Source organism: Epinephelus moara, chromosome 22 (assembly GCF_006386435.1).
Source record: "Epinephelus moara isolate mb chromosome 22, YSFRI_EMoa_1.0, whole genome shotgun sequence".
Taxonomy (NCBI): Eukaryota; Metazoa; Chordata; class Actinopteri; order Perciformes; family Serranidae; genus Epinephelus; species Epinephelus moara.
This window is the reverse complement of record NC_065527.1, coordinates 26079485-26097735: the sequence shown is the minus strand read 5'-3', so window position 1 is coordinate 26097735 and position 18251 is coordinate 26079485.

Genomic DNA, 18251 nt, shown 5'->3' with positions numbered 1-18251 from the left:
TTAGTTTCAAATTTTAAGGAGGAAGTGAATCTTTTTTTTTAATTAATTTAAATATATATGGTTTCAAGGAAATGTATGATCATATTGAATTTTTGCTTTGGTTAATGGTGTGGTAGAAGGAGGTTCAAATGATCACTAATGGGTGTTCAAACTGCAGGTGAACAGCACCAATACAAATATATAAATCAGCATATAATGATATCGCCCCTTTAGGAAAACACTGTTTCATGTCACTCAGTCCTTGAGTTGTATCACTAAATGTGCTACTAAATATGTGTCAGAAATATGACATTCATTGTTCACTGTTTTAATGAACTCTGTTTATTCACAAAGCAGCTTGTCTAAATCGACATATTGTGCCTTCAAACCTTAGACAAGCGTAGACCAATTGTCAAGAAGCTTATGTTAACTATGAGCCTATGTTACAGCAGACATTTTGACACGTCACAGCAGGGAAAACATGTGTAAGAACAAGTTGTTTCAGTTGTTTGCATGCTGGCTCATTGTCATAACTTACAGGGACACTTCCCCCGCATTTTCTCTTCTGCTACAAGTCAGACTGTGAGCCGTGACGAAGGCCTGTTCAGTGCCGGGTGCCGTGGTGGTCCAGGGGTTGAAGCTCTGACCTTGAGAGCTGCAGCATCCCAGGTTTGGTCACAACCACGGGGATGTTTGTTGCATGTCGTTTCCTGTCATTTTTCCACTGCTGGCCGTCGACTGAAGCCATGAAATGCCCCCACTAAATCCTAAATGGTTTGAATCATGTTTAATTTGTTTAACATTGTTGCATATGAAGTAAACTCTGAAAACTGTCCTGCACTTTGTGATTCAGGTATTTTGAGAATTCAGCAGGACGACTCCAGTTGTGTTCTGCTAATATGAAAAGTACCCTTACGTCACTTTTGCTTACTATACTCCTTAAACATGCCCAGTTGTTTTTTTGGTTTTTTTTACTGGCCAAGGTCTGTTTTCTCTTTTAATGATGGTTACAATGTCTGTTTTTCTTCTTCCTCTTCCTCTTCCTCTATGACCTTAATATAACTTTTATTAGATGGGAAAGAAATCACTTTCCCAGATGCTGAAGCACTATCTGCCATGAGCTGAGCCTCATCACCTGCTGCTGCTGCTGCTGCTGTTGTACACACACACACACACACACCCTTTTTCTGGTTGCAGTCTCAACTCCGTCACCATGGAAACAGCTAAGATGCCGAGTGCAGGAGAGGTAAGGTGTGTGTGAGAGAGAGAGGGAGACTGTGAAGGTATAGAAAAATTTTCTGAAGGACACATATGGATTAAAGGTGAATGTGTTTTGTTGACCCACCCTCACACACACACACACACGCACACACACACACACACAGACACACACACACACACATTCACAGGCCACAATTGATTTGACACCATATAGTTAATTAAACTGACTTCCTTTTTTCACACACAAACAAAAACAAAAATCTCTCACTTTTCTTCTTCTTTTTCTCCAAATCATTTTGTCCTCCTCTTCCTCTCCTTCCTCTCCTTCCTGTCTCTCGCCTGCTCACCCTGCCTCTCACCCTCCACCCTTCCAGAGCACATGTTCCCTCAGAACCACCTTACATTACAATGAGAGCCTATAGTTTTTCCTATCGCTGACCCCCAGAGGGAATCAGGCGCCCTAAACGCCTGGCTGTGTTAATGCCACGCTCTCTCCGTTGAGCAGCACAGGACCCCTTCTCTTCCTCACCCTCTGTCTCCCTCACCTGCTTTCTCTCTATATATATCTCCCGGCCTCTCTCTCTTTCCCTCTCCCCCTTTTCTTCCTGCCTCTAAAAAGCCAGATGGGCCGGGGTTCCTTTTATTCTTGAGGCCCCGGTGCACGTGCCGAGGACACAGGGCCTCACAGCGTTTAATTCACAAGCTTTAAACGCCTCCTTCTTTTAACCCCCCGTGACCAACACCATCGCCCACCTCCCTCCCTCCTTTCCTTCCTCCCTCCTCACTCACTCTCTTTTCTGCTTTCTGTCCTTGCTGGCCCCCTCTATTCTACTCTACTCTATTATCTCTTCTTCAGTTACACTCTTCCCTGCTCTGCTTTGTTCTGTTTGTGTCAAGTTTCGCGTGTTCTTGCCTTCTCTTCTTCTGCTCATTTCTCTATTCTACCCTGTTCTCTCTATCTTATATTCTCTGCTAAAGTCTATTGCTGTCTGTACTTTTTTAAAATACATATAAAACTGTTTTGTTCTATTTTGTCATACACAGAAATTACAGTACAGTACATGCAGCGCATATTCCTCCTGTCTGACTCCAGCTTTTATTCCAGAAAATGAATTTTTATTTTCAAAATAAGTGAGTTTTTGCTCATTAAACTGACTCCATCTCCTGAGGAAGATTTTGTTGTACGATCAAAAGCTCCACAGCAGCTACTAATGGACCTTTTATTTTTGTCAGATGTTTCCAAGGTCAAGAATTTAATTTGTTAATATATTTATCCGGGACAACCCAAATTAACGGCAATATGATGTCAATGTGTCAGCTCATTTTCAATCTCAAATTTTAGCGTAGATATCTATTATACACTTGAGAAATGTAGAATTTTGGTTGTTGGAGGTGACGTGAAGTGACGTAAGGGTACTTTGGTTGTTCTTAGGGGCCTTGTTTCTGCAAGTAGAGACAATCATGTTCAACCACTGTCCTTTTACATTCAATCCACATGTCGAAAAACATTACAAGATGATGGTGCTCTGTTCAAAAATAGTTCCTGCATTTGTGTTTTTCAGGAGGAGAAGATGAAGGTGGAGGGAGGCAGAAGTCGGAGCTGAGTGCCGGTTGATCTGCAGCCTGCAGGCTTGTTTGACCTCCTCCTCTTCCTCTCTTACAAAGCCACTGAACCTGACAGAGAGATGCTACAGCTCCACGTCTCACACACACTGACCAGAGTCAAAGTGACTGATGTGCACAGCGGGCCTTTTAATTGGCTGAGCTGGTGTGTAATAGGATTTCATTAGGTTAATTGGTCAGATGGTGGAGGAGGGAACAGCAGTACAGTAGCCTTTAGCTTCTGGAGGTGCAGGTTGATTTTCTAATTCTCTCGCACCTAAAATACCTTTGAATAGCTTGGAGTTTATTTGCATGCAGTGGCTCTGACATGCATTTTGCAAAGAGCACAATAAAGAAGCTGCAAGATTATTTTTATTCTTTTAAAATCAGCTTCACAGCCAAAATAGTTTTGTCCTCTTATTCCAGTGCAGCTGGTCCCGAGGCCAGGTCATCCAAAGGAAACAGGGTTATTTAGTGCTGCCTGAGTCTAACTGTTATTGAATGTGCTCAGTATTTATTCGGGATTATTCGGGTTAACGTGGAAATAATGAGGTTGCCGATCTCGAGGCGGTGTTGGGGGGTCGCGGTGAAATCGATGAACACACTGAGTTAATTATGAGAAATCAATTAAAAGGAGGGAGGGGGTGCTTTGAGAGGAGCACCCTGCCGGTCACAGAGCAGAGGAAGGTGATGTCCTCTCTCTTTCTCTTTGCTCTCTCTTTCTAAAATAAGAGAAAACGATTTATGCTGCTTTCTTTTTTTTTTCTTTACAAGCTCTCGTATCACTTTTATTTTATGGTCCAGATTTTTCTTTATCTCTTTAAAACACACACATATGCGCTCACACTTTACAACAATTTACACCAAACAAAAGCTCATCCTGCAGACAGAGATCCAGCCGTGACATATGTTTGGTTTTCCTCACAAAACTCCGAGGCTGCAGGTAAATTAATGGAAATCCTATCGGTCAGGGATGTGAACACACACACACACACACACACACACACACACACACACACACACACACACACACACACACACACTCCCCTCCAACGCACACAGGTCAATAGGATTTTCACCCTGATCTTGAGTCGGAGGGTAAACTCACTCCGACCAAAATCTGCTGTCCATCTGAACCCTGCACGGAGACAGACACGTGCGCTATGTGAGCCATCGATCCCTCTGATACACCTGATTCCCGATCAGTCAATCAGCTGCCAGGCATATATGCATTTCTGCACACACACTTCTGTAGCCAGGTTGTTTCAAACTACAATTTCTCTTCACAGTCAGGTTCAAAATTAAATGCAACCTAAATAAAATGTCAGAATATTCAAATGATTGCGAAAATGTTCTTTATGTTTTTTAATGATTGAATTTACTTCAGGTCTTTTGCTGTTCTACTGCGACAAAACCTTTCACCCACTCCAGCTATGAATGGATGAAAGTGAAAATAAAAACCTACCTAAATTATTCTAATAGACTTAAATTCAATAATAGCAGTCATGTCACCACATGCTTGCGTTTTTATTGTAATTTTGTTGATGTGGAATCAGCTAAATGAAGAAAATCAGCATCAATTGTTCTTTACTGTCTCATATTTGACTAATTAATGGATCACTGGAAATCAGAAAATGCACATTTAGTGCACATTTATCTGCTCTCTGACGTATTTTTTAAAAGATTAAAGAAAAGTAACGTTGAGCTTTTTTAAATCTCTAAAATAGTTTTTCCTTTTGTTTTAAATTCTTGATAATTTGCTGGAACTTATTTTAAATAAGTTATTATTATTCGTTTTGGATATAGAAATGTCATCTATTTTTGTCAGAATTAAACAAAACACACAAGCTGCATGTTTTATGCCATGGATTTAAATATTTTGCTTATATGCAAATAAGTCACAGTCAGCGAAATAGTGTAATTTCTGATATCGTTTATAATAATAAATGACCAATATCAATACTACGTATTGTAATCAATCATTATGCACGTACTTGTGTTTATTTCAGTGAAGTTTTGATTTATGCATCGGATGTAAATGGCCTGTCGCCGATGCGCCAGAAAACGGAAAAACATTTGATGATTTGTAATTGAAAAATATTTAAAATCAGAGGGGAAAATGTTTCATAAAAAGCACCAAAGTGAACGTAAACGAAATTAAATGCATGAATAAATTATATGACAGAAACTTACAAAACATCACCGCATGAAAGACAATGAAGAAAGTTGTGTAATTCGCATTTTATGACGTTTAGTTTATCCTATTTTTCTTTTTCTGTTTGCATAAATCAAAATATATTTACGAAACATTCATTAGGCTTCACAGTGTGGATTTTAATATATTTTTTTAATAAAGTTGAAAAGTAAAGACTGAGCTCTGGAGAAGACAAGTGTCCTCATTGTGCCTGAATATTGCCAAGGCTTTCAAATGTCCATTTGTCACCGATCGATTTTCCATCCAAACACAAACAGTTTGACCTCCATTTGAATTGATGAATAATAACCACAATTTCATATCTGCAGGGCCACGTGTCCCCTGATGCTTATAACCTTTTTCATAGTTTCCCGGCCAAAATTATAAACGTTTTACCGACCTTTTATGAAACTTATTATCGAAGTTAATATTTAAACTTGACCTTTAGGTTGATTCATAAAATTATGAATCTCAAGATAGCCACTTAAGGCCCCATAAAATCATCTTTGGGGAAAAACAAAAGGACCAGAACAAGCAAAGGTGAATTATTTATTAGCTTTTATAGAAACACAATGAAACACAAGCACTGCACCTGAAACAGAAACACAACCTCATTAAACATCTGCAGGGATAATTGGAAATATAGGCCCATATTCTGCAGTAAACAAGGTAAACATGAGACCTGTGTAACAAAACATCATGATTATCTCTGAGGCCATTATGTGATTATTTGCTGATGGCGGCTGCTTGGTTTTATTGCAGACTCTATTGCCTTTTTCATCAATTTGCGGGGAGCGTCTGTCACCGCGGCCCCGCGAGCCAGACCCCGCCGCCGTTACCCACGGGTCAAAGGTCAGCCGGCCACTCCGCCATTACCGCAACTCATCAGCTGCAGACACCAGGCGGACCCGGCGCGTTTTTAATTATGGGTAAGTAGCCTGTAGGCCCAACAACAACTCCTGTTTTCCTCTAAACCTTCTTTAAACAGGTTTAAGGTGTGTTGTAAACAAACAACACATTGTAGTCCAACAGTACACACAATGGAGTTAGTTTGTGTTAATGATATGTTCTAGAACACTGTTAACGTCGTTGCTAAGCGACACACAGGAAGGAGAGTGAGTAATTGGTCACCGTAATTGGTCACCGTCTTAATATTTAAATTAGCCTTGTTAGCTAACGTTAGCTGAAGCTGCGCTAGCTACAACCGAAACAAGCTATCGATGCTAGGCTAGCGGTAGGCCCCAATTAGCCACATAGCCTAAGGTTACCCTTGTAAATGATAAACTCATTCAACAGTTGACGCGGTATTTCTCAACTAAATCCTATCCAGTGTGGTTAGGCTAGAGTAAGTCAGCTTTAACGGGCTATTAAAACTTGTTTCAGGTAGAGATTATTGTACAGTTGTTAGCTTTACCGCTAAACTAATTGAATAGCTAATTCCTGTAATTCGCTATGCAGTTAGCAAGGATATCCGGGTCAACTAAGCCTGTACCTGAATGTGAACATTCTGTCCACAGATCAGTCTGGTTATTATGAATAAATTCTAAAGATTTAACTTCAGCTCTAATGCACTGAAGCTTAACAATGGATGGAAATATTATTTAGCAACCTACAATTTGAGCTTGGCTTCAGAATTAAATTTTTTTTTGCAGTATTCTCATGATTTTACTTTTTTCCCCCTCACAATTATAAATCTGATAAGCTTACATTTATACATTTTTAGATAAGGTAGGTTAAGATACATGCCATCTTATGTTCCTCACCTAAAGTATATAAATGCATTCGGTTGGTAAAGCAGAGCATTATCAACCAACGAAAGAATTGTGTAATCATCAAAATACAGTGACAGTAAAGTTGTGTAGCTCAGCTCAAACTGTAGGCTGTTAAATAATATTTCCTCCATTGCTCCGTGGAGAATAAGGATCAGGACTGTCCAGTGACTGATAAGAAAGAAAAGCCCCTCCATATAGACCTTCTCCTACCCCCTGCGGTTCACTGTCATCCCTGTGTAACTCAGTAGTCTGAAATGAATTAATTCCAAATTAACTGATAACATCTATGAGTTTATTTTTTAATTTCTACTTGGTATTTTACTGTGTTGAAAATGGTGCAATCCGCAAAAAAAGAAACAATAACCCCGGCTGACAAATAATAAATCTTAAATCTTTTCAATCCGTGTAACAAACCCATTTTTTTCTGACATCAAATGGCTTCCAGCTAACGTCTGATTTATGGACCTCAAAATGATTAACCACAGTCGTGATACTCATTGCATATTGACTTTGTCGTTGCGTGTATTGACATCTGTGTAAACCTCACAATAGTCGACATTTGACCAGCGTTCCTCAATAAATAGTGGAAATGAAGCTTGGGAGGTCAGGGAAACAGTAACTCCCCTTGGATTGATTTCCAATAATCTGGTCATTGCCTGTCTGATCCGCAGGATGCAGGCTACAGGGAATTGTCATCTCTTGTCCTGTTGGCTGTTGCCGTGGTGACCGGTGCGGAGATAATAGCAGTTAATGAGATATTAACCCCGAATAAGGAAGAAGACAGGAAGTGATGAGCGTTTGTGGGAAAGACTAAAGACAGGATTCGTCAATGGATGACCCCAGCCTGATCAATATTGTTCTGTTATTCAGCGTCGGTAACAAGCAGCCTCGACCTCAGCCCTCTGAGACTGAGGAGGTAAATCCAATTTCTCAGTCCAGACACACACTCACACACACACAGTCCACCACATACATTACAGCATGTATTTACAGACGTTAAAGCTCACACACATCACTGATACACACACAGAAATATAGATACACATGTGTAGAAATGGAAACATACACTACTCACAAACACAAACACACACATAAAAAGACACAGCCATGCTTAGAAGGCTGGCTCATTGTCCAGCTGGTTAGGATGCAAGCGGGTGATCATGCCCTCAAGGTCAAAGGTCAACTTCATCCCAGACACCTGACCTCATCCACCAAAGATTGACCTCTCTGGGCCAGGAGTGTGTGTGCTTGTGGTTTTGTGTGAGAGGGGAGAGAGAGAGGGAGAAATTTGATGAAATATAGTGTCAATTGTTAAATGGTGTGTGTGTGTGTGTGTGTGTGTGTGTGTGTGTGTGTGTGTGTGTGTGTGTGTGTGTGAATAACAATCAGATGATTTTAGGATGTTGATGATTTTAAGGCAGGAAATCTGTTATTTTAGTGTGTTCTGTTCTACATTTGTACACCAAATGTGGACTAATTGTAAAAATGAGAGATGGGAAACAGAGACAAAAAGTGGATGAAATGGGAAAAAAAGTTAAGACAAAATAAAAGATAAGCTGAAAGAAACTGGCGGAAAGAGAACAATGACAGATTGGTGGATAGTTTTAGTTGCACCTTTTCTTCTTCCTCAATGATTGGCCTCCTCTCCCTTCTGAGAATCACTTTGCCACGAGTTCGCTCTCTTTTACCTCTTCTTCTCACTCTGTCTGCTCCACTGTCCCTCCATCCCTTCATCTCTCCCCGGCTTTTCTGGCAAATTATCACCTGACCTTGACTCATGACCTCCTGTAACACCCAAAACACACACGTGCACACACGCAGAAATACTGAGCAGGCATACAACACACACAAGCATTAGCTCACACACTCAGGCTTGCAGACTCCCGTGTGTACAGCAGCCATCAACACACACACACACACACACACACACACACACACACACACACAAGTTCCATGACATGCATCAGATATTTGAGTTATGTTCGTGGTCATGCTGCTAAAAGAGAGTTTTAAATTCCATATTTTGGAGGCATTCCCTAAAGTTATTTTCAAATTTATTTTGGCTATTGAAAACATATGTTTCTCCAAATACTGCTACAGTCAAATATGGTTCAGTACAGTTTAAATTGACGCCATCATTTAAACACTGTGAATAAAGCATGAAAATTGTTTGCTTGAAGTACCACTAAATAAATAAATAGATTTGCGTGATTTCTTTGATATTTGCACTTGAGTCAAGACTTGTTGTAGCCCACAGCAAGTTACCAAAAAAATTAAGGAAAAAGGACTTTGTTTTTTAATGCAAGTAATTGGAGTGTGATAGACTTTGTTTTAACCAAATGGAATTGCTTTGCTGTATGGGCAGATGGTCACAACATACGCAGAGTAAATTCATGGTAAATCCAGAAAATACAGTTGGAAGTAATTTTTTAAGTTTAGTGTTCAGGAGTAAACCAGCTCTGTAAATTCAGTTCAGAGCTGCAACGATAGATTGATTAATTATCAACTGTGAAATTAACAGGCAACTAATTTGATAATGATTAATGGGTTTGAGTAATTTGAGAGACAAAAGTACAGAATTCGCTGATCCCAGCTTCTAAAAAGTGAATATATTTTCTGGTTTCTTTATTCCTCTATGGCAGTAAACTGAATATCTTTGGGACCAAATATCTTTGGCTTGTGGTTAAAACAAGACATTTGAGGATGTCATCTTGGTTTTTGGGAAACAATGGTCAAAATTTTTCACAATTTTCTGACATTTTGTTGACAAAACTAATAAATTGAGAAAATAATTAAAGGATTAACTGACTTTGAAAGCAATCGTTAGATGCTGTCCTAATTGAGTTATGCTGACACATCTTTTAAACTTGTGTTTGGACAGACAACTTGTTGTGTTGTCGTCAGGACAGTTGCAGTAATAAGAAAACTGCTGTACTTTGAATATAGTTAAATTTTTAGAGTACATGTAAATATACCAGTGGGTATATTGACACCAAATTTACATCAACGATTTAATGATTAGTGCTGTTAAGCTTACATATTAAGCATATACTCTGCACTAGTCTGAAATGTGTGTGTGGAAGTGATTTGGTCACAGCTAGAGAGGCAATCAAAATTCATAAAGATTTGTCCCAATTACAACAATGTTTTGAGTTGTCACTGTCACTTTTGAGCTCACTTGTTTATTTATTCTGTCTCTTCAATCATAACCTGACAAAATCAAAGTGCTTTCTGTGTCCTCCCTTAAATGAAAACCCTTAGCACTCAACCCCAAGTCACCAGTCGTGTTGTACAGGAACTAAAAGGAATTAAGTTCAAGGTTGTTACTCATTCAAACAATTTTCCCCGATCTACTCCTTGTGTTCGCAGCAAATAACCACAATCAAAGGATGGCGCCAGCAAGCGGCCCCACTCCCTTGTCTCCCTCCGAGTCCTTGCACACCAATCTCGTCATCCCAGAGGTTCAAAGATGAAGGTGAGTGGGTGGGAGGAGGAGGAGGAAGGTAGAGGAGGGGATGCAGGATGAAAGCGGGGTGGAAATACGCCTGGCCGAGCACTTGTGTTCCCCTCCCTCCCCTTCACCCCTCCTCTCCTCCCCAAAAAAACATTCTTTTCCTTCTTCCAGCTCTCCTTCACCCCCTAATCCCTCGCTACTCCACTGCATATGTTTCCTAATCCGGAGTGTGTGGGAGGCCCATGAACCCCCTCCTCCTCCTCCTCCTCCTCCTCCTCACCCCCCTCCACCCTTGCCTTTCTCTTGGTGGCTGTAATGCTGTAACCTGGCTCCATTCCTCTTTCTCTTAGCCTTAGACTCCCTCTCTGTCTTTCTTTCCGCAGCTCTTATCGTTAGACAGCAGTGTGAGCTAGCCTGCCCCCACCCGACGCCTTCCACTCTTCCCTTCCTCTCATTTCTGGAGCCTTTCTGCCTCTCTTTTCTGTCTTTTTGTTTTGTTTTTGTTCATTTCTCTTTACTTCTCTCATGGTTATGTAATCTGTTTTCTCTTCTCCTCTGTACTTTTAGCCAGTTCTCTTGAGAGTTACACTTTGACATGCTTAAACATGAAAAATGGCAGACCGTACTGATTCAACTGGGCCTGTTTTTTTACATTACACTAAAACTAAAAACATTAGATCAAAAATTCATGACCAAAACCCTAAAATGATTCATCTAACATGCTTAAATTTGAACCTAAACAGCAGACCCAAAACTTAAGAGTGAGAAGATTATGGATACACAAGTCCGTACAGAGCCATCCCTTAATGAATGAATTTTATTTTTTTTTGTAGGATATCAAACTAGTGAGCCCTTCTTCTCTTCTCTCAGCACTTGATTAGTTTCCACTGGTTTCTCTGCTGCTCATTCATCCTCTTTTTTCCCTCTCGCTAGCTGTCTTATTTTCTCTCAGGTGATTTCGTTCTCTCTCCTCTCCCTCATTTCAGCTGCTCTCTAACACACACACACACACACACACACACACACACACACACACACACAAGCACGCAGAGGCTTTTTGTCCTGCTTCTTCTCTTGCTTTACCCCATTACTGAATAGTATTCCTGGAGCCTTTTGTGGAGCCTTGTATAGGCACATGCCAAGTCAAGTTATTTCAGAGCGGTTTCAATGGAATTACCCCCCAAAATAATCTCCTTTTGCTCACCCCCCCTCAAAAAAGTAGAAAAGGACAGAAGAATAGAGGAGAATAATGTAAAACGAACCAGCACCCTTGACACAGAATAAGCCTGTAGTTCCACACTAGAGGAACATGAGAATATCAAAAGATCAGAGAGGCTACATATTAAAGAAGCACCGAGGAATCTGGATATGAATTGTGGGTAAAAAGCTGGGATGTAGTGCAGAGTAAAGCCACCTAAACTCAGCTTACCCCGCTTACAATGTGGAGATAAATCACCTTTTCAGCTGACAGAAATTTTCAGGACTTAGATGTAATGTGCATAAAACTGTTAGATAGAACAAGTCTTTAAAGGAACAACACAAGGTAACATTTTATGAGCTTTTGTTCATATTCATATTTGTTCACTTAAAAGCTTAAACAAATATATTGTAGTATTGATCAATAACTTAGTATGCAGGAAACAAGTCATCGTCAACACACTCAGCATAATAGAGTTACTGAGACACAATGCCTGTAACAGTATATTTTAATTTCTGATTCACCAACATTTGAAGGCGTAAGTGCTCTGGAGGTCAAGGGTCAACACAGCTGCGCCTACACAATACATGTAATGAATCTGAATGACGGCTGTTCATTTCAAATGATCTTCGAATGAACTGTCTACTGAATAGGGATCAATGCATATTCTGTGCATTCCTAATGAAGCTCCTGTACTCAGATACATTTGAAGTGCGTCTTTATTCCAGGATAACAACTGTGTTTTTCTCCAGGATTACAAAAACTGACAGTTATATAATTATTTGTTGTAATTGTTTATCTCGGGATGTTAATAATTAAACATATAATACGATAGATTGAAAATATATTATATATATATTGATATAGTAAATATAATTTACTAGTGCTACAGGGTGAGATGATGTGACAGCAAAGTCTGCTGCTGCCCAGACTGGAGTCGAACACTGTTGCCAGGGCAATGCCGTGATGTTTCTCTTGGGAGATGACTGCAGCACCCTTCAACAGGCGAATGACCCAGAGGCAGAAGCGAACACAGCAGCAGTGGCTAACATCCGAAACCGAGCCGTTAAACGGTCCCAATAAACTCACACCGACACCCACACCGAAATGGCCCGACTGTGTCATTAAACCTTTTAGGTAGCATTAGCTGTATCATGCTAACAGTTAGCCCTGTCAAAGTTTTTATGTGTGGGGCAGGTAATGTAGGACAGGAGTCTTCAATGTTTTCCAGACAAAGGAACCCTTAGCTGAAAGAGAGACGGAGCAGACACCCCCTACACATATTGTATAAAAATGAGTTGCACTTGAGGTAATTCTCAGAATAGTTTTTGGTCTTCTCTCGTTTGCGCATTGCGTTGGCCTCAATCACTGTGCTTTTGCTGGTGGTTTCTGAGGTGGACAGTGTGTCAGAGTCTCTTGCTCAGAAAGTTATAAAACAATTCATTGTGGCTCATAAAAATGTCCATACACTCGATTTGAAGTGCAGTACAATGATTTTAGTGTTGATTACAGAAGAATTTATGGGTAACAGTTTAACTATTATTACTGTGAATTAAATGGGTTTGTTTTTGTACATAGGCTGATTTATTTTTGCAAAAAATCAATCAATTTATTTGTGATATGAAATCATAAAATATGATTTCAGTAAAATGTAGCTGTCAGTGGTATTGACAGGTAATAAATACCTTTCAATGTTTAGGATAAGTCAGGGTCATCATTCAGTATCTTTGTGGCTTGAGGGAATAAGTTTTATGTTGGATTCTTGTGTATGTGTATTTTCAGACATATTTTATTTATTTATTTTTTTTAATAAAAACTTAAATAAAAGCTTAATTCGTAAACAATAATTTGGTGGCCCTCTGCAGTAACTCTGAAGACCTTGCGGACCCTCTGTTGAAGACCCAGGATGTAAGATATAGTGGAGTAATGGCATTCTGAGCAGAGAATGAAGTCACACTTCTCTATGTGTGTGTGTTGTAATCTGAGTTTATCTGTTCTTTTTGTGGTAGATGGTCCGGCCAGGTGCACTTGTTATTGCATGTGAGTGAGCGTGAGTGTGTCCCACTGGTTAGCTCATAGCTGCTGCTCTGCACTGCGCTGGTTTGGCAGTTACCGCTCGTAACATTGTCGACATCTTAGCCAGAGCGTGACGCCCACTCTCCAATCCCACCCTGATAGCACAGTTGCCATTGTTAGCACTATTCATGATGTTAGCTCTGATAGCTGCAGACCTCCATGCTGAGACTTGTGAGCAGACAATCCTGGTTAAGACTCTGAATCATAGATTAGCTCTGGATGTCATATAGAGCTCTTTAAACGCTGTATTTCCCGCACCGTCCTCTCTAAAATAGTGTTTATTTATTATTTAACCACTCACTAACATGTAAAGGCCTTTTTCATTTTCATTTAAACATCACAGTGTGTGATGAAGTACTATTAATCTCTGAGAACATTTACAGTATATGCTTACAACTGCATACTGTGTGGGTCTCCATATGAGTGTAAATATATATCTTATTGCCACCATAAACGTATGCTTGCATGTGTGTATCAACAGCCACCTTCAGCCATTTACATACGTGTTTCTTTGTGTGTGTGTGTGTGTGTGTGTGTGTGTGTGTTCATCAATTCATATATATTTTATATATGTGTATATATATATATATATATATATATACATATACATATATATCCATGTGTGTGAGTGTGTGTCAGTGCCAAGTGTCACATCGATAGGTTAATAGCTGCAGTGTCAGATTCAGTAACTCTCTGATTAGTTGACAGTTCACTAATCCACACACCATCCTGAGTTATTGGCCCGGCCCATTGATTTCCAGCCTGACAGCCAAGCCAGGAGGAACTCAGGGGTCGTAAGAGAGCCTGCCGCTATTGATTGGCCCCAGATCAACCCCACCACCACCTCCCCATGACACACACACACACACACACACACTCACACACACATTAAACCCAACTGCAGTCCTACGGCATGTGGCCTTGCCATACCTTCAGATAGTTTCTCTCTATATTTCTATGGCTCTCTTCTTGCTGCCTATCCACCTTCTGCCTCTCTGCTAGTGTGCCAGTGGGTATATTTGTGTCATGCAGTGGTGTCATCTCTATCAGTCAATTCTTTTTTAGAGTGAAATATTTTTGACAGATTTTATGAGTTGTAGGAGGCATCTAACAAAACTGCCTCTCTCTCCCTCTCTACCTGCTCTGCCCCACTGCCAATACTTTCATATCCTTTCATCTCTATCAGTACATTAAAGTGATACTCCTCCCAAAAACCTTCAAAAATCTTCAATATCAAAAAACTTCAGCTGGTGTTGACTTGAAAGGTGGCTGTAAAACATTTGTAGTTTTCATTTTTCACAGACAAAGCAGCTGTGGTCAGTTTAAATTGTCGGGTTCAGAGGATTTAGATGGTGTCATGTTTTTACAGAGGAAACAATCAAATCTTGTCATCATTGCAATTTAATGTAAGTAAGTGAAAACAATTTACAGCAACCTCTCAAGCCTACAGTACAGAGTTTATTTTGTAATTCTCAAAAGATTTTGGGTGTGCTGAATCATAGAGAAACACTTAGAGGGACACTGTTCTGTTAGAGCAAAATCTGACAAACAGTTTGGTGGTGCAAGAGCGCCCGGTAAGACAAATTTGTCTCAGGTGCATTGCGTTCAAATATAATGATGAAGATGGTTTGGCATCTCCAGAGGCACATCATACAGATCAGCAAACCCAGAGCGACTCTAGAATATAGCCTTGCAAGGGTGCTCGCAGGCAAGTGCCTGATGGGTTGTACCAAAGGGGCCTGGTCAGGCTCAGTATGGGGCTGCCACCAAATGGACCCACCTTGCAAAAAGTTAGGTTTAAAAGTCTTGTGTGTAACCAGTCAGGTGAAGGAGAAGTTTAGGACCTTGACGAATTGACCTCTGGTGATAAAATCTGGCTTCTGGCATACAACAGTGACCCCATTTACGTGCAGACAATACTGCGTCTTTTGCCCTTATTCTGAAAACGACAGCATTTCTACTGAGCTGTTTACATGGCTTCTGACCTTGCAAACTGTTGGCTAGTTGGTTTGTGTACAACACACAGAGCTGATTTTAAACAGGCAAGAAGCTGTGTGTGGCAGACTGCAGTAAAACCCCAGCTGAGATGCTTATACATGTCTAAAGAATGCTCTGAAAACCTGAATAATACCGGCATTTTCAACGTCTGAATGGGAAAATGTTTCATTCGAAATTTCGAATATTCAGACGGAATATGCTGTTTACATGACCTGTATCAAACGTGCATGTAAACATAGTCAGTGAAGGAGTCAGGGCTAATGCATATGCTTGTCTCTGTGCACAACATTTGCCCTTGAACCAAACTCTGTATAGGAACTGATTTTTTAGAATTGCCCAGTGAGGTACCAAGTTAGTGGTGGAATATGTAATGAAACTCTGGATGTCTGCTTGGAGTTGCAGCCATAAGATCTTCAGTGACTATTGTTTTGGTTATCCCAGGGAACGTGTGAATCAGCAGTAGAGTCACAGGACTGAGCAGCACTGCAGCCAAAGTGTGGTGTTGGGTAATGTAGTTCTGTTGGTTTCATTAGAGAACACCCACTGTCACAAAACAGTGGATGCCCCCTTCTTGTTGAAGTGAAAACCTGGGGTCTGAGATTTGCACTTCCCATTTGGTGTAGAGATGCCTCAGGATCCCTCAGAAAGAACTGGACATGGTTAGGGAGAGGAACACCTTGTGGATTTATCTTAGCCTGCTACCACCTCGGATTAGCAGCGTAATAAGGATGGATGATTGACAAAGTGACACTCATTCTGATTGCAAAGCTGCAAGGTGTATGTTTTTTTTTGACTTATCAACCCGCATGATCCAGATTGAAACTTACACACTGCAGCTTATCATTGTTGACTGGTTAAGTCCTCTGATAAACTTGTTTTGACTTGGCACTTTGTCAACACAAATCACTTACTCTCTAATCTGCATGGCCCATACTGTTGAAGTAATTTGTTAGGAGTTTAATATTTGGAACATATCTGTACATTTGTCTGTCTGTAGTTGTCTTTGTCAGGATTTTATTATATTGTGTTCCTTCTCCGTCTTTTGTACAGTTTATTGTGAGTGACCTGGTCTTGAATGAGCTACCCTACAGGCAGTTTAAATGTATTTAATTCTGTTGATACATAAGCATATCAAAACGCCGTTGTTATCTTCCTCTCGGCATCCTCAACAACCCCTGTGTAACTTCAGCGCAGTCTTTTTCTTTGCTCCCTCCACTCCCTCCGTTTCTCCTCGGCCTCTGTGTAAGCATTGGGGTGGGGTGGCGGCGGCAGTGGTGGTGGGGGGTTGTTAAACATTTTTCTTCCTTCTTAATTGTTTTGACTTGTGCCATTGGCATCCCGATTAGGCCCCATTGATTTCCCACTGCTAAGTGCATTGATTTCTACATTTCTCATTGATCCCCGCTTCTAAATCTACCCACACACACACTGTGTGTCTGTCTCTTGCTTTCTCTCCATGAAAACCACGCAGGCCGAGCATGAACACGTGTGTGTCTGTGTGTGTGTGTGTGTGTGTGTGTTTGTGTGTGTGTGTGTATTTGAGCGAGTGAGTCGGTGAAAGACGGAGAGAGAGGGAAGCAGATAGCAAACATGGAGAAAAAGACGCAGAGAAAAGAGATTTGAGACTTTAGTTGACGGTGTTTATGTACTACAAGAAAAGGGATTATAAGGTCTGTGAATAAAATTCTCATCCCACAGAAGAGATGTAGTGTGTGTGTGTGTGTGTGTGTGTGTGTGTGTGTGTGTAGGAGACAGAAAAAGTCTTAAGAAGTCTTTGGTTATTTAAGTGAGCTTGTCAAATGGAAACGTCTCTCCTTGCCTCACATACAACACACACAATAGCAATAACATTTTATTATGAATAGTAATACATCTAAGGGTCAGGCAACTACTTCCACCTCATTTTTAAAGAATTGTGGGGCTGGCCCCTGAAAGTCGGAGATCTGAATCATTTGTCAGAGACCCCTTGGTCTACTGAGATTGCTTCAAGTTGAGCATTAGTTTTTTTGTTTGTTTGTTTGTTTTTCTTTTTCAGTCGGTGTGCAGTGTACTTCTGGGACATTTTGGTCCCCAGATTTTGCTGCAGAGTTAGCGGCGTTTACTTTCACATCATTCTTTGGTGCCTTGTAAGGCCCCCGATATGACGTTATCTTCTGCCTTCTGCTAGTAGGGGGTGAATTTATAGCTCACAGCAACTTAAAATGGTCAGGTTTTTTTAAACTTTTGTTTGATATTTAGTGTTGGCAAAAAATGTTGTTGCGCATTTCCAATCTGTCGTTAGCGCAGTTAGCTTGTTCACTATATTATGTGAATGTCCAACACATTCTCACTCCGACCTCGTTACATGTTGACGTTTTGGTCATGGACTTTCCACGCAAGGTAGCCTGGGTGCGTTGGTTGCTGACGTTCTGGGACACCGTGTCAAGTTCTCTTCTTTCAAGATACACGGGAAATTTTCACAGGAAATTTAACATTTACATACAGTCTCTTTCAAAATAAATGCACTACGTCAGTACAACACTGGGAATTGACATTTTTATTCCTTCAACAACAAGCGCACATGGTTGGGTTTAGGCGACAAAAACACGTGGTTAGGTTTAGGAAAATAAGAACAGGGTTTGGTTTTGGAATGGGGTTGGGGTTTGGAATCTAACGGGACATGAACACCGCTCTCTCCGGTGCAAGTCAGTGTTTGTTGGACCTTCTGCTCACCCCACTCGGACTTTCGCCGCCTTAACTTTCGTCCTGTCCCACCGT